The sequence below is a fragment of the Cataglyphis hispanica genome, chromosome 13, assembly GCF_021464435.1.
Source record: "Cataglyphis hispanica isolate Lineage 1 chromosome 13, ULB_Chis1_1.0, whole genome shotgun sequence".
In the NCBI taxonomy this organism is placed as follows: Eukaryota; Metazoa; Arthropoda; class Insecta; order Hymenoptera; family Formicidae; genus Cataglyphis; species Cataglyphis hispanica.
This window is the reverse complement of record NC_065966.1, coordinates 6,430,897-6,447,960: the sequence shown is the minus strand read 5'-3', so window position 1 is coordinate 6,447,960 and position 17,064 is coordinate 6,430,897. Positions and strand designations below refer to the sequence as shown.

At 31.1% G+C, this 17,064-nt stretch overlaps 1 pseudogene; it reads left to right on the top strand.

Annotated features, from left to right (window-relative positions):
• LOC126854273 (phospholipase A2-like) overlaps positions 1 to 17,064 on the top strand; it is a 179,588-nt pseudogene that overhangs the window by 160,768 nt on the left and 1,756 nt on the right.

Sequence of the window (17,064 nt, the reverse complement as noted above, 5' to 3'; positions counted from 1 at the left end):
AATTCCTTACTGCCCACAAGATACACAGGTCAACAACCTCGACACACACTACTCGACCGGAAACGGAAGTCCTATATACTATTTGTATAAAACTTAATAAAATTTAAAATAATATATAATGCGACGACTTTTCCCTTCGCGAGCTCGGAGCGCGTCCCCCGTCGCGATCTCTCCGTCGCGCGGATGTTCCGTTGCGCTGGCGAACGGGGTTACAATTCGCCGGTCGGGAGATACGGGAAAAGGTCGATCGTCAATAAAAACACAGGGAATCGAGAAATGGTTACACGCCGGGAAGGAACGAAGTGGAAGGTGTTCCGCGCGTGCCGTGACGAAACCGTAAAACTCACGAGAATTGCAATTGGGCGTCAGATACGGTCTTGCACGTATCAATTTTCGTCAAATACGCGAGATAAGCGCGAAAAAGACGCGAAGACAGAATCCGATTTCGTCGCGGGCGGACTAGCTCACCTAACGGTAGAGGGGCAGGGCGGATGTTGAACGTACACGATATAGAAGCAAGAGGCGATACGGATAGAGCGACCAACACGAGAAAAAGAAATTAAATTCGTCAAGCATAACAAAGAGATAACAGCTTTATTAATTTAGAAGCGGTGCGTCCGAATGATAAACAAAGATAGACGGTGTTAGGCCGGTGTCGATAAATTTGCGGAAGCGAGACTGGGTGTTAGAAACGGCTTAGCGCCACAGAAAATAAGACGCCGTTAAATCAGAGTCGATCGGGCCTGGGCCCGAGCGCAATTATATCAGGTCGATTATCGGACCCATCGTGGATCGATAATATTTCGCTCGCTGTCCTGATATGCCGTACGAGTACCACATGCATCCAGTACACCCCTAACATGCACCGCGCAGACGTCGCTCAAAACGCTCCATGCACTGTTACGCATCAACCGCAAAATCACTCGATCGCTAATCCGCTTCAAACGTGGGATTCAATACACATAAACAAAATTATTTTCACGCGAAAACACTCACACTCGACGACTAACCAACGACATACCGGATCGCGAAACACACTCACACTGTACGGCAGACTACTCACACATACCGGACTTAAACGCTAGACGGGCGACAGTTTTCGCAACTATCATATTACGCCGTATCATCAAGCCGCGATCTCCAGAGAGACGACTTACGCTGACTCTAACGCACGGTACTAATCGAATCCGCGAAACCAATGATCCGGACGCTTCGGGGCTCGATTCGCTTGCCGACGCGACTGTGTCACAATCGAAATCACGCTAATGCCAACGCGATAAGCACCAATAATTCCGAGCTGAGCTCGAACGCAAAAATAACACGAAATCGTGGCCACGACGGTAGAACGAAGGCTTCCGATCGCGATCGCGGGTGGCTATTATGTAGCGGGATAACCTCACCGGCAACGATGCTCTTTCCTCGGGAATCCGGGAGCTCGGCCGCTTCTCTCCGTTCGGCCTCTCGAGATCCTGCCGCAGTCCCTCGCACCCTCTTCGCTCTCGGCCGGAATCCCTCCTCGCTCTCGCTCACGCTTATTCACACTTGCTCTCGCAATTTTCTCTCGCCAAAACACGTCTATCGCTATCTCACGCTCGCGCCAGTCTGACCCGGGAGCACCGCGATCTAGAATCGGTAGCGCCGGGCCAGTCGGAGATGCGCAACCGGGGTGCGTGTTATCACGGCCAATCACGCGATAACACGCGAGGCAGCCGCCTGGCGGTACGCTCATGATCGTACCGGGGGCGCGCGCACCCCCGAGATCGCGATCAATATATTTTCCACGGGGCTCTTCGGAGAGGGCCTTGGCGGATTCCGCCGGGATCTCGGAAGCGAGGAACGCAACGGTGTCCCTCGCCGACCTTCTCTTTTTCCCGCCGTGTCTCGCGGCGATGGAGCTCTTTCGGGATCCTTCGGGTCTCCGCACGGTCCTGCGTCGAGGCGCGAGGATCCTCCTCGTCCTCTCGCGCTTCTCGCCACGCTTCCGAATTCGGTGGTTGATAATTCCTTTGCTTTTTCCTTTCGTTCTCCCGAAGGTCGTCTTCCGAGTTGTTGTGATAGTTGTTTTTGATGCGGCCGTTTTTCCGCTTCTCCGGTAAGGCTCTCGTGTTGTATCGAAATAAGGAAATAATACAATTGAAAAGATGAAATAAATCCGACAAATGACGCCCCTCTGATTTCGGTACGGCTCTAATGTTTTGAGACTGACGCGGATGCGTTTTTCGCGCTTAGCGATCGGAGAGAGATCCGGCGGACGTGCGCGGGACGGCAACGTCACAACAAATATTCAATAAAATATTTTATTATATAATTGATGCAACTAATTTTCATATAATATGAAATGTTGTAGAACACAAATAAATTTAAGACAACATGTTTAATGCGATCTGGGCACGCCAAGTTTTTATACTTTGCTTTGATGTAAGTTTGTCTTATGTCTACTATTGTCTATGATTTATGAGAAATTTTTTTTAATAATTATATCTCAAAGCCTTAGATGCGTATATTGTGCATTTAGTTATTTAGAAAATAACTTTTATTTTAGCTATACTACTATTTTAATTATAATGCGATTTATTAAATAAATTTTTCTTAATATTGAAAACAATAAAATAAAAATATTTTGTAGCATAAATTTTTATGCTTTTGGCGGATTTTTTGATATAATTATTTTTATAGAAAATTTAAATAATTATTTTATACAAAAGTATATTTATTTAAAATGTTATTATTTAAATATAATATTTTTTCACATAGCGCGTGTACTTGGCGTCTTTTTTTAAAAAGGTAATGATAGTGTTACGTCACCAAGAAGGATGGCAAGGAAGAGCGCAACTTATATTTTCCGAGAAACAAATACAATTTAAAGGTTCGTATCTCAGATAGATTAAACTAACAAAGCCGAAAAACAAATTTACTGTTTCACTTCGAATATTCGTTCGGCGATCTTTCTTTAGGTAAGTGAATTTAGCTCTTGCACACAGAATGTGGTAGTGCAGTAGCTCCAATTAACTTACAACTTCTTTATAAGAACAAAAGATATATTGGCTGTCGCATCACTTTTGGCTGTGCGACACAAGTGTTGCCACGGCCTGTGTACAATAGTTATTAATCTTTATTGTTTGGGATAGAACCAAATGCGATCTTTTCAGGCAAGGAATACGGAAATAAGACTAATTAATTAAATCAAATTTTAATTAATTGAATTGTAGCAAATGGGAGGGGAAATGCAAATGATGAGATAATTGGTTTTATGCTTAGACGCTTGTGTTCAAGAATTACCGTGGAAAATCGGGCTACGCATGCATGATCGAGAATTCAGGTAACTATTCCATCAAGAATCTCAGAGTGGCATACACGGACTTGAACGACGGAGCATAAACATATACATAGACGAAGGGGCCTGAAGCCTAAGTGAGGAGAGAGATTTTGACTTTTAGCCATTTTGGTCAGCGACATTAGCGCTGCTATCTGTTAGTATTTAACAGAATTAATTGTTTAACTTCTTTGGTAATGAAAACTTTTAAAAATAAAATTGAAAATAATGTTTTATAAATTATTTTTTGCCCCTTAAATAATATTAATTTATTATAAAAATGTCTGTAACTATAAATATTTGTATGTTTTTCCGCAATATAAAAATAACGCGTTTTAAAATTATATTAAAATTATATTAAAATTATACAAATAATGTTTTATAAATTATTTATTGCCTCTTAAATAATATTAATTTATTATAAAAATGTTTATAACTAATATTTGTACCAGTTTTTTTCGCAACATAAAAATAACGCAAAAATATTTGTATCAGTTTTTTTTCACAACATAAAAATAACATAATAAAATTATTTTAATAAATAATAAAATAATACTTTTTACTAAATATATTCTACGACAAGTTAAAAATGTTTGGTCATTCGAATGATGTAATAATTCTATAAATATATTATCCATATTTAAATGGGATAAAACAACGTGCGCAACATGATATATATTATATTTATTTGATATAATTTCATTTTTTCCCTTTATATAAAACCTAATAACTTTTTCGGTTTCTTTACATATTTTAATGACGCTTTCAGATGGATATATTAAAGCGCCACGATCTTTTAAATGTATCTTTTTATTAAAAAATAAGATATTTTTTAGTACTAATGAGGATTGATGGTTAATGAGTTATTCTGGCTTCTGGCAATTTGAAAGAAATAATACTATTATTATTAACTAATTAGCAGACTAATGTCGTCGAGCAAGATGACTGATCTCCCTCTACTCGTCTTCGCTCTTCGAGTATTATACTCCGTCCTTCAAGTCCGTGGTGGCATACTTCTGGATAAGCTTTGAATCGCATATGATATGATGCATGTGTAATTTTGACATAATTCAATCTCTATACATTCATTTGTCAAGACTTAAAACTACTAGAATAATATAGAATTTCTTACACAAGTGTATTCTAATTTTAACTTTCAGAATAATATTAATTTCAATTATAATTAATTATTTTTTTCTTACACGGTCTTATCGATATTTAGAATTTTTTTATCATTGAATTATGCATATACATGTATATGTATATGTTTAATTTAATACAATTAGAAATTATATAATGTAAAAATATTAGAACGTCAAGAAACACTTATGCAAGATATGCGATAATGAGGAGATTTTTCATTTATCCGTGAAAGCTTGATTATCTGTCCGCAGTGTTCGGCGGTGCATCATCACATTTGTTGGACCAAACGCAACCATTGCTGTCCACATAGCGCGTTTACAAAAACATCACGCTTTACAAGGACAGGATTCTGAAGACTGTGATACAGATGAAACCGCGAAAGATTCTTGAATGAGAATGTCATAAAATGCTACAAAATATTATAGAATATTATTCATACATACATGTAATGGTATATTTATATTTATATTTATATACTTTATATCTGTTATTTTTTTTTAAGCAGATCAAAGCAATTTTAGCTTGTCGTTTTTATATACATATATTCATCACTGCATATATTAAGATTGTATATAACATTTACTTGCGCTAATAAGTGATTTTGTAATGCTGATCTAATTATGAAGTTATCAAGTTAATATATTGATATTTATCACATTTTTTAATAATTGACATATATCCCTCGTATTTTTTTTCATAGCATTTAAATCTGCAAAGTACTAGAAATTTTATGTAACAAATAACATAGTCGTTCACAAACGCTGCACGTTAACGATTAATTGTAATGTTACATTTTTATTTTCCACACAAAGAAGAATGCTGGTAATAGATCACCCGGAGCATTGTCTAAAGCCCACTTTACACGATCTATAATTTGCAACAAAATTCAAGATAGAATTCTATTCAATTTATAATTTTTATGCGTTGTGTAATATAGAAAACATGTAAACAATCAGAATTATGACTATCATGTTTTATTTTTATACATAGAAATGACGCATGAAATATGCTCAACCCATGATTGGTGAATTGTAATTGACATAAAGTTAACCTAAAGAAGAAAAAAAAGAAGAAAAATATACGTGACAATGTCTTGGTCCCAGGAACAAGTTACTTGTTTATTAACTAAATATAAGAAATATCCTTGCCTAATAGTACGCAGTAAAATCTATTAATTACAAAAATGAACATGCTCGTGTCGATGCATTAGAAAAGATTCCTTCAGAACTAAAATGTTTGAGACTGAACGTTATAATCACAGAAATTAAAAATAAAAATATGATGCTGTTCGCTCAAATTTTCTTGTTGAATATCAGAAACATGAAACTTCAAAGAAAAGTAGTGTTAGTACTAATGAAGTGATATTACCTGTATTGATGATCTTATTTTAGTATCTCGTTGGTGATATAATAAAACATATTATTAATATTTTTTAAATTTGTCGTCCATTGATATTATGATTTAATGACATTTATTTTGGAACACTTCCAAAAAAATCGATTTATATGACAGTGTTAATATTGATTTGGATAAACACCAAAATGATTATGAGCATGAATTATCGATAGAAGAAGAAGAATTACAAAATATTTCGGTATTACAAAATATTTCTCTACTCTTTTTTGAACAGAAACATTAAGAATTAAAATAACTTTTAAAAGTTATTTTAAATTGTATCGAGGACTTTAATAATACTAATTATACATTTGATTTTCATAGGATGATTATTACCTATAGAAGAAACAATATTTAGTCATGATTTTATTATTTTTGATGGAGATGTTCAAAATTATTCTGTGCCAACCAGTTTTAGAAATACAGTAATACATAAAGAAAATAGAAAGTAGTAGAAAAAAAGGAAACGTTGTGATAAAGATGATATATTATTAGAATAAGCAACTTCTACATTACATGAAATATTTACAATGTTAAAAGAACAAAAAAAAATCAAGTAAGAAAGACACTAATTATTTTTTTTAATTTTTTGGTTCAAAATTAAGAAAGATAGAAGACATTACAATATATAAAAATGCTGAAGATATTTTAAACATTGTAAGCATTACATAGATAGATCCACAAAATAAGACCTTACACATACATATTTAAAAGTTACATACTCTGTTAAAAGTTATATTACACATTTTTAAAAGTTAATAACAAAGTATTATATTTATTATTAAATAAATTAACAAAATAAATTATTTTTTTGACACTTTTATCGACCTTAATATTATTTATTAATGTTAAATTATTTTCTATTTTACATATTATGTTTTGATATTGCATTGTTTTGCCAAGCTATTATTTCTTTTTTATAAAAATAGTCTATATTCTTCCCGTATTTGTAATGCAGCAACAGAAACTCTATTTTGTCATTGTACTACATTAGGCAAACGATTTATATTATCTAATAAATCTATGTTTGCAGTGTTATTTTCAGTAGTTAAAAGATTATGCAATTCTACACAGGCTAAAGTAATAAATTCTACTTTATTAATCGATAACGATATAGAATTTAAGAGCACTGTAAATCTATTAGCTAAAATTCCAAATGCGTTTTTGATTACTCTTCTTGCCCTCGATAAACAATAATTAAAAATTCTATTTTTTTATAGCAAAGATTCCTTTGGTAATATGGTTTTAATATCCTTGTAGACAGAAGAAAAGCATCGTCTGCTACTATTACAAATGGAACCTTTGTTTTACGATGTGGCAATTCATGCAAATTAGGAAAATCTAAAATGTTATTAAAAAAAGCTTTTGATAAATTGATTCTCCAAATACTTCACCATCGCTTATTCTATCATTAACGCTAATATTAATGTATGTGAAATGATGATGTGTGTCTGCTAAAGCTAACAAAACTATAGAATGATCACCCTTATACTTATAATATAAAGATCCAGCAGATCTAGGAAGTCTAAATTTTATATGACGCTCATCGAGTGCACCGATTGTGGAAATTGCTATAATTTATAAAATTCAACAATAATGTTTCCATGATGCTGCAGTAATTGGAGTCTAAAATAATATGCTAATTTATTATATGTTATTTATGATATTTATAATTACAAAAATCTTTTAATAAATGACTGTGTAACGTATTATCTTACTTTTAAATATTTATCTTTAAGTACATAGACAATTGCTTTGCATATTTCTGCTATTATTAACGACATTGTTTGATTCATGTATTCTTGTTGCATATATTAAAGATCGGAATTAATCGCCGGAATTAAGTTGCAAGAAATCATTAATTCTAATAAAGAAATCATTAATTTAAATATGTAAAATATATAAGTAAATTTATTAAATTATTGCACATATTACATTAATTTATATATTTATTTATTTATATAATTTATTGCATATATTATAATATGCATAATTTATAAATTCTTATAAATAATACCTAGACTTTGCCTGATATGCATTCACGCCTTTTAGTATCTTGTCGTTTAATAAGAAGTTCAATCACTTTAAATAAAACAGTAAACACTATAAGCAAATACGAAATAACATTGTACAAACGTAGATCTTTATAACGGCTGATCATTGCCATTGAGAGACAAATAAACGACGTACCTTTTAACTAACGTCTCACAATTGTGTTTCAACCCCTTCACGAACCTGATCCCGATTGCGCTATCCGCGCAAAAGAAACCGCTCGTGAAGCGGCCCGTTACAAGTGTACAAAAGTGTGTAGCAAAAGTATAAAAGCTCGAATATGTAGCGATGATGTATATTGATAATCGTAAATGTTGCATGAAACTTCACGTTTATTTTTTTCTTTGTCTATTTTTAGATCATTATGCGATAAAATGATACGCATTAAGCCCACTTTACAAGATCTATAATTTACAACAGAATTCAAGACATAATTCTATTTATATAATTTTATATATCAAATTATGAACACAATTATAAATGAGAAAAAATTTTTGTATTACACGAACCATAATTTGATTTAAAATTATGCATAAAATATTCGATTGTTTCTTTTTTTGACATATAGTTGGGTTAAAAATATGACATAGTTATTAGATAAGAAAAATAAATAAGAAGTTGTCTATGCGTGCTTATGGGCGCGAAGCGCGCGCGGTGCGTGCGGGCGGTGGTGTGATTATCCCGTATCGTTGCGGTGCCTTATGCGAGATTCTCTTCGATATCTCGTGGCGCGATATTTACAAGTGCACGCGTACTCGTGTACAATATGTGCCGGATGATCGGCGGACTGCAGGGCAGCGGTCTGCAGTCGGCGTGGGCGTCGGTGTCGGTGACGCGGCGCGTGTTCCCAGATACTGGTTCGTGGGATGCGTCGTGCGCAGAGTTTGGACGGTCGGGTGTGAGGACCGTAAGGCTCGAGAATGCTCGAGGAAAGCAGCGAACTCGTCCACTTTCGGTCTTTTACGGAGGCTTGGTGACAGGAGTCGTCTCTGGAGCAGATAGTCGAGAGTTCTCGACGGAGGCTGCGAACTCGTCAACCTCCGGTTTACTGTCTTTCGATGATTTTGGAACGGTTTCTGGATGTGTCTCGGGCGTACAGCTCGAGCGAATTCAGTTGCCGGTCTGGTCTGATATAGATCTATGATCTGTCGGGCTTTTCATACCCTTTCGGTTACGGAGTGGTTGCGACACCCGCGCCGTTTACGTCCCCCTCGGGGTGGGGGAAACGACGCGTGGCCTCCGGCGTGGAGCGCTCGGCGTTCGCCGGGAACATTCGGCGCCGCTCGGCGATCGGCTGTTTGCGATAAACACCGTTGGTGTTTGTTGTTATTAAAAATAGAGCGCTACGCGCCTCAGCCCTTGCCCAGCTGGTGTTCGCCGAGCGGCAGACTTCCGACGGGCGACGTGTCGGGAACGATGGGGGATGCATCGTTACACACTTGTTTAGATAATGCGCTATAATATATATATATGCTAATAAAATTGTTTTGGAAATATTCTTGCCATTTGCACAAGTGTTAAATCACAATATTCTTTTATCGCAACGAACATGCAATTGGTTTTGTTTGGTAGATGTATCAGTAGTATTTAAGTAAAGTGTCAAATTGCTGGAACTAGTTTTTGTCATCACTTAATTATAACGAGGTAAGTGCGACGTGTGTTAGGTACTACAATGTGCAAATTTTCGCAAACAGATTAATAAATATTGAGAAGAAACTCTTTAAAACTTCATCTTTTCAGGATGAGTCTTGATCACTTTTTCAAAAATTAATTAATTGATTTTAATTCATTATACAGAGATAAATTTTGCCATATGTATTACTTTGTTCATTATTTGTTTCATGTTTTTTATATTAATTTATTTTTTGCTTATTAAAGCGTTTTGGGGTACAAAACGTTTTGGTTTCATATTATATATTTTCTTCTAATTTTTTATATTTCATTTTTTCTCTTTTATTTTACGTTATACATCTTTTATTTTACGTTATACATCATCAATAAGATTCCATCCGATTATAAACATTATATTGTAGCTGTGTTCCAAAATTCACTACCAGTATTGGAAATCTATAATTCAGGTGACATATACGCTAAAAAAATTACCTTTTTAAAAAAAAAGTAAGAAAAAAGCGCCAAGTACACGCGTTATGTGAAAAAATATTTTATTTAAATAATAACATTTTAAATAAATATACTTTTGTATAAAATAATTATTTAAATTTCCTATTAAAATAATAATATCAAAAAATGCGCCAAAAGCATAAAAATTTTTCCTTATTTTTCTTATATAATTTTTCTTATATAATTAAGACCCAAGCTATCCATTAAGCCTATTAAAAATTCGATCGGCCCAGCTGTTACTGAGAACCGTAATTATGAAGTGCAACTGACCGACTCGAGTATAGATACACAGTGTGCCTCGCTATACTTGGCGCGAGACACTACTATGTCTCTTGATTATAGATTTTCAATATTGAATAAATTTTGAAACACGGCTTATTTGTATTGTAATGTCTAGGAGATAATAAGAAATACTAATAGTTAAGTTTATTTTATCTTTAAATTTATTTTTTCTCGATTTATTACTTACATGCAATAAATAACAACATGTGCATCGCATTTATAAAGAAGACATTATCGTTTTATTGTTATTTTAGGTAAATAAATAGCACGATGTCACATATTTGCCTATTTGCGATTTTCTTCATCTTCCACATTGCTGTACGATTCGGTGATTGTAAAAATAATGTCATTTACGGAGATGATACAGATTGCGCAAAGAGACCACCTGGTTACGATGGGACTCGTCTATCACCTATTGAAAAGATACTAAAAGGTTTTAAGCTACAGCTACAGATCAACGATATTATCAAGAGAAACAACAGTAAGAATAATACATTACAAGGATCCTTCAGCAACATGTTGGAAGAAGTTAGCAGTTCTGGTCTTATTTTTCCAGGTAATTCATTATTCCATAATCCAAAAAAATTTGCAAAAACTAAAAGCAAATATTTTAGAAGAAAAAAATCTTTTTTTCTTACGTAGAGATATTTTATTAAAAATTTAAAATATTTTATTAAATATTTATACATACATATATGCAGAATATTTTGTTTGTATTTAAGATTACCGAACCTATTTTTAATATTTTGCCAATATCTCTTTTACAAAGGCAATATTCTTTGATTTTATTTTATTTTATGCATTAAAAATATTCTCATATGCAGTCAAAATTTTTATGACAGTTATCAATTATGACAGAGTTATTTTTAATGAAAGAATATTACCTAAAAAAAGAATTATATGACGGTTTCATGATCTCTTTCATATAGAATCTTAGCTCCAATTTTTTTTCTATTTTTATTACTAAAAACGAAAGAAGAAAATCTTTAACTATTCGCTGCAATTACATACGGATATTAGTTATTGAAGCTAAATGTATATTTTTAACATTAAAATACATTTTTATTATTTCAAACTTATTTTTCTTAAAATGTATAACGTTATAATTATTAAAATAAATCAAATGGAATATATACATAAGTATAAAAATAAAATACATATTTAAAGAGAAAAGATATATGTGTTAGGCAATATAAATGCTATGCAATGCATTTTTATACTTCATGTAAAATGCAGTATAAAAATACGTATAAATTTTACAGAGCAAATTAAAGTTAAATAATGCATAAAGTCATAAAAATTTTTTTGCAAGATTTAATTACAAAATGTTAGAAAACTTTTATTCTGTGACGATCTAATAAAATTTAATTTAAAATATGCAAAATGAACTTTTCTTTAAATATTGCAGATACAAAAAAGAAACACACATTAACAATAATTATTTTAGAATAAACACTTACAATAAACAAAACAATTAGAAACAAATATTTGCAAAATTTTTTATATTTGAAACATGAAATTAATTTAAAAATTGTTTTTAAAATAAATTTCTGATGTGCTTTTTGACAGCGATTAATAATTTTATAATTAAAATAATAATATTGAGGGCTTAAAAATATAAAAAGAAATATTTAATTACGAATTATAAAATATATACACAGACATTCTACCTCCAAAATTTACATTATTTAAATTCAGATTAATTGTGTTGGATCAATTATATACGGATAAATGTGTATTTTATATAATTAATTACATTTATCTAAAGATCACAGATATTGATGTTAATTGTATGTGATACGATTATGCGAGAAATTAACTTGGATTTGTTGGATTAAGCCGTATTGCTATTTACACATGTGCACTTATTACGTTGTACAACATTGTTCAGTTAGTATTACCCTAAAAAAATTAATATTTTTATCTTAATTTATTTACATTTTATATAAAATTTTATTAAATTTTATACAAAAAGCATGTGTTAAAAAAAATATATGATTTACCAGTATATAAAAATTAATTAATAATTTTTCACATAGCGCGTGTTTTACCTTTTTAAAAAAAGGTAAAAAAAAAGCGCCAAGTATACGCGCTATGTGAAAAAATATTATAATTATTATTATATAATATTATAATTTAAATAAAAACATTTTCAATAAAAATATTTTTGTATAAAATAATTATTTAAATTTCCTACAAAAATAATGAAGATCAGAAAATTGCGCCAAAAGAATAAAAATTTATAAAATTTTATTTTATTTTTTATTATTTAAATAAAAACAATTTAATCAAATTGTATAAAATAGTTATTTAAATTTAAATTTCTTATAAAAATAATAATATTGAAAAATTATGCCAACTAAATAAAAATATATGTTGTAAAATATTTTTATTTTATTATTTCCAATATTAAGAAAAATTATATTTAATAAATCGTATTATAAGTAAAATAATAGTATAACTAAAATGGAGTTATTTTATAAATTACTAAATGCACAATAAACTAAATACACACATCTAAGGTTTTGGGATATAATTATTGAAGAAAAATTTTTCATAAACTCTACATCACTTAAGACAAACTTACACCAAAACAAGGTATAAAAACTTGATGTGCCCGGGTCGCATTAAAACGTCTACATTTTATAAATATATACATTATTTTGATTATTCTAATGTAAATGTATTTATAAATCAAAATTTTTATATACTGGTAAATTATATATTTTTTTAACACATGCTTTTTGTATAAAATTTAATAAAATTTTATATAAAATGTAAATAAATTAGATAAAATTTTATATATAATATATATATATATATATATATATATATATATATATATTTTTTTTTTTTAATATTGTATGCGAATGATCACGGCGCACGAAGAAACACAGGAAGAGAATCATGCAGTACGGATAACTCTGCACGTAAATAATGAACCCGAGATAAGGAGAGAGAAAGTTGTGGCGGCAATAAAGAAACAAAAATGCTACAAATCAACAGGAATCGATGATGTAACAATCGAAATGATACTGGCCACAGAGAAAATAGGAATTGAGATTGTCCTCAAAATATGGAATACCTGTATCTGGTCTGAGGACTGGACAATGTCTGTATATATACCTCTGCACATGAAAGGGCCAAAGGATATCTACGAGAACTATCGTACTATTGCTCTGCTATCACATCCGAGTAAAGTCATGCTGCAAATAATTCTCGAACGCCTAAAGCCATATCTTTTACCAGAAATTCCTCAAGAACAAGCAGGTTTTGTCGCGGAACGCGTGAACAGATATGAATTGAAAAATCAAAAGAATATAACATCGCAACGTATATTTGCTTTATAGACTACAACAAAACCTTTGACTGCGTTCGATGGGAAAAAATGTGGCAGTTCCTGTCTGAAATGGGAACTCCATCACACCGCATTACTCTAATAATGAATCTTTATGAGAATAACACCGCACGAGTAAAGATGGATGGACAACTGACAGAATGCTTTCATGTTGGCAAGGGTGTGAGGCAGGGTTGTGTCCTCAGCCTCAAACTTTTTAACATCTATGGTGAATATATCATGAGGAAAGCAACCGAGGAATGGGACGGTGGCATATCAATAGGTGGCAAGAAAATCAGTAATCTGAGGTATGCTGATGACACCATTCTCTTTACCTGTTTGGAAGAGGAACTGACAACACTCCTGCAAAGAGTCGAGCAAGCGAGTCTTGAAGCTGGCGTAGGAATAAACAGAAGCAAAACTAAAATAATGATTGTGGACAGGCCCAATAATAATCGTACAGAGCTTAAACAAATAAACAATATAGATGTTGTTCAAAGATTTGTGTATCTCGGATCACTGGTCACAAGTACTGGTAGATGCAGCAAAGAAATTAAAAGAAAGATAGCTATTGCCAAAAATGCCATGGCAAATCTAACAAAAATTTGGAGGAGTCACGATATTACAACCTCAACCAAAATGAGACTTGTAAGAAGTCTCGTCTTTCCGATTTTCTTATACGGAGCGGAATGTTGGGCACTAAAGGAGACTGATTTGCCATAGATGCTTTCGTGATACATTGCTGGAGGAGGATGCTGCGTATACTGTGGGTCGCCAAAAGAACGAATCAGTCCGTCCTGGATCAACTACACACGATGTCTTGTTTCGGAAAGAATTACAACCTTTTTCGGGCACGTAATCCGCAAAGACGGTCTTGAAAAGCTGACAATTCAGAGTAAGATCGAAGGTTTCAGAAGCCGAGGAAGGTCACCGAGCAGATACACTGATCACATTGTCAATATAACAGGCCTGTCCTTCGGTCGGTGTGTTAGAATAGCCGTAGATCGAGAAAGATGGAAGGAGATATCATGCAAAGCCTTGTGATGTCACGATACCCGAAACGGGTAAACGACTAAGAAGAAGAAGAAGATGCGAATGATAATATATATGTATGTAGATAATATATATAATTGAAGTTTTAGATTTGTATATATGGTACTTGTATAAAATCTAATATAATATATAAATAATTAATATACTAATGATTTTAATATATGATTGATGCAATTAATTTTCGCATAATATGAGATGTACAACACAAATAAATTTGAGATAATGTTTTAATGTGATCCGGGCACGCCAAGTTTTTATACTTTGCTTTGATGTAAGTTTGTCTTATGCGATTTAGAATTTATGAGAAATTTTCTTTCAATAATTATATCCCAAAGCCTTAGATGCGTATATTGTGCATTTACTTATTTATAAAATAACTTTTATTTTAGCTATACTACTACATTAATTATAATGCGATTTATTAAATATAATTTTTCTTAATATTGGAAACAATAAAATAAAAATATTTTATAACATAAATTTTTAGGCTTTTGGCACATTTTTTGATATCATTATTTTTATAGGAAATTTAAATAATTATTTTATACAAAAGTATATTTATTTAAAATGTTATTATTTAAATATAATATTTTTTCACATAGCGTATTGTTGATGCCTTTTTTATCTTTTTTTAAAAAGATAATTTTTTTAGGCATATCATTCTTTTTTTTTCATCAAAATGTAACAGTTTTTTTTTGCTTATTATAGATCTCTATATTCTTCAAATTTTTTATCTACTTTAAAAATAACGGATAATTATAAATTAGTGTATTAGAAATATATATTATTATTTACAATTTATACTTTTATATTTTTTTATGAATAATCGTTGTTATTCATGTAGTTTTATTATTAATTATATAAATTAGAAAATTACGGGCAGCTCGTACTTTTTTATAAATTTTTAAATTAAAGAGAAAAAAAATTAACTTAAATATAATAATAATATAACTATATTTAATATAATATTCTAAGAATAATATTTTTAATAATAATATAACAATATTATAAATTTTTAACTTTTTAACATTATTTAATTTAATTTATATTGCATGACCATTGTTTTGCTATTTTATATTAATTTGATTAGTAGACTTTTGGCACATTTTATTCTATGTGAAATAAATCATCTAATAATTTTCAAACTTGATTGATAACAATTGTTAATAAGACTTGCATTAGCATTTTTATACAACATAATTTTAACTGCATTGCACTACACTCGTTTATATGTACTAGAGTCCTTAAAAGTAGAATCTGGCCACTTAATTAGTTTTGGAAAAACATGGCAATAGTGTATACATGAATGAGTGTAATGCAAAGCAATTATAATTGTGTTGTATAAAAAAATATTTGTTATGCAGGTTATGCAGTCTTATTCACAATTGTCACCAATCAGGTTTAAAAATTATAAAACGATTTATTTCATATAGAATAAAAATTGTCTGTACCAAAGCAGAATAACCAAATCAATATAATCAATAGCAAAACAATGGCCATTCTATAATTAAATATTAAAAAATTAAAAAGTTTTAATTTTTATTATATAGTGTATATTTTTATAATATCGTATATTATTATTTTAGAATATTATATTAAAAATATAGTTATATTATTATTATTTGAGTTAACTTTTTTTATTCTTTAATTTAAGAATTTATAAAAAAATACAAGTTGTTCGTAATTTTCTTATTTAAATAAATGTATAAATTTAAAAAAAAAGTACAAGCTGTTCGTAATTTTTTTATTTAAATAAATATAAATTGTATGTAATTTTCTTATTTCATTTCTTTTTAAATTATTGTTTTCCCTAACAATTTCTATTGGTTCTGCCATGTTTTTTAAAACTTTGTTTAGACCAATAAAAAGGAACACCCACTATGGTCAGATTCAATTCAGCCTTGTACACAAATATAGGCCTTTAGTTTAGATACGGTTACCATAGTAATTTTTCAATCAATCACTAAATTGCAGAGCGTTGTTAATATAACTCTGAACAACGCTAGCGCAATCTTTCGTCGAAAGCAACAAATGGACATTTTATATTATATTATATGTATACATATTTGTTGATGATAATGACGACGTGTGGACGTTTCTTAAACAAAATTTTCTCATATGGAACTTTGCATCATAATATCTCTGATTATAGATCAATTACAACAAAAATAAAGATATTTTCCTTATATAATTAAGATCCAAGCTAATTAAGATCCTTTGAACCTATTAAAAATTCGTTCGGCCGTTGCTGAGAACCGTTATAATAAGGTACTTGCAAATGACCGACTCACGTATAGATACACGATGTGCCTCGCTATACTTGAAGCGAAACACTACCGTGTCTCTTGATAACTTTTTTACTTTTGGA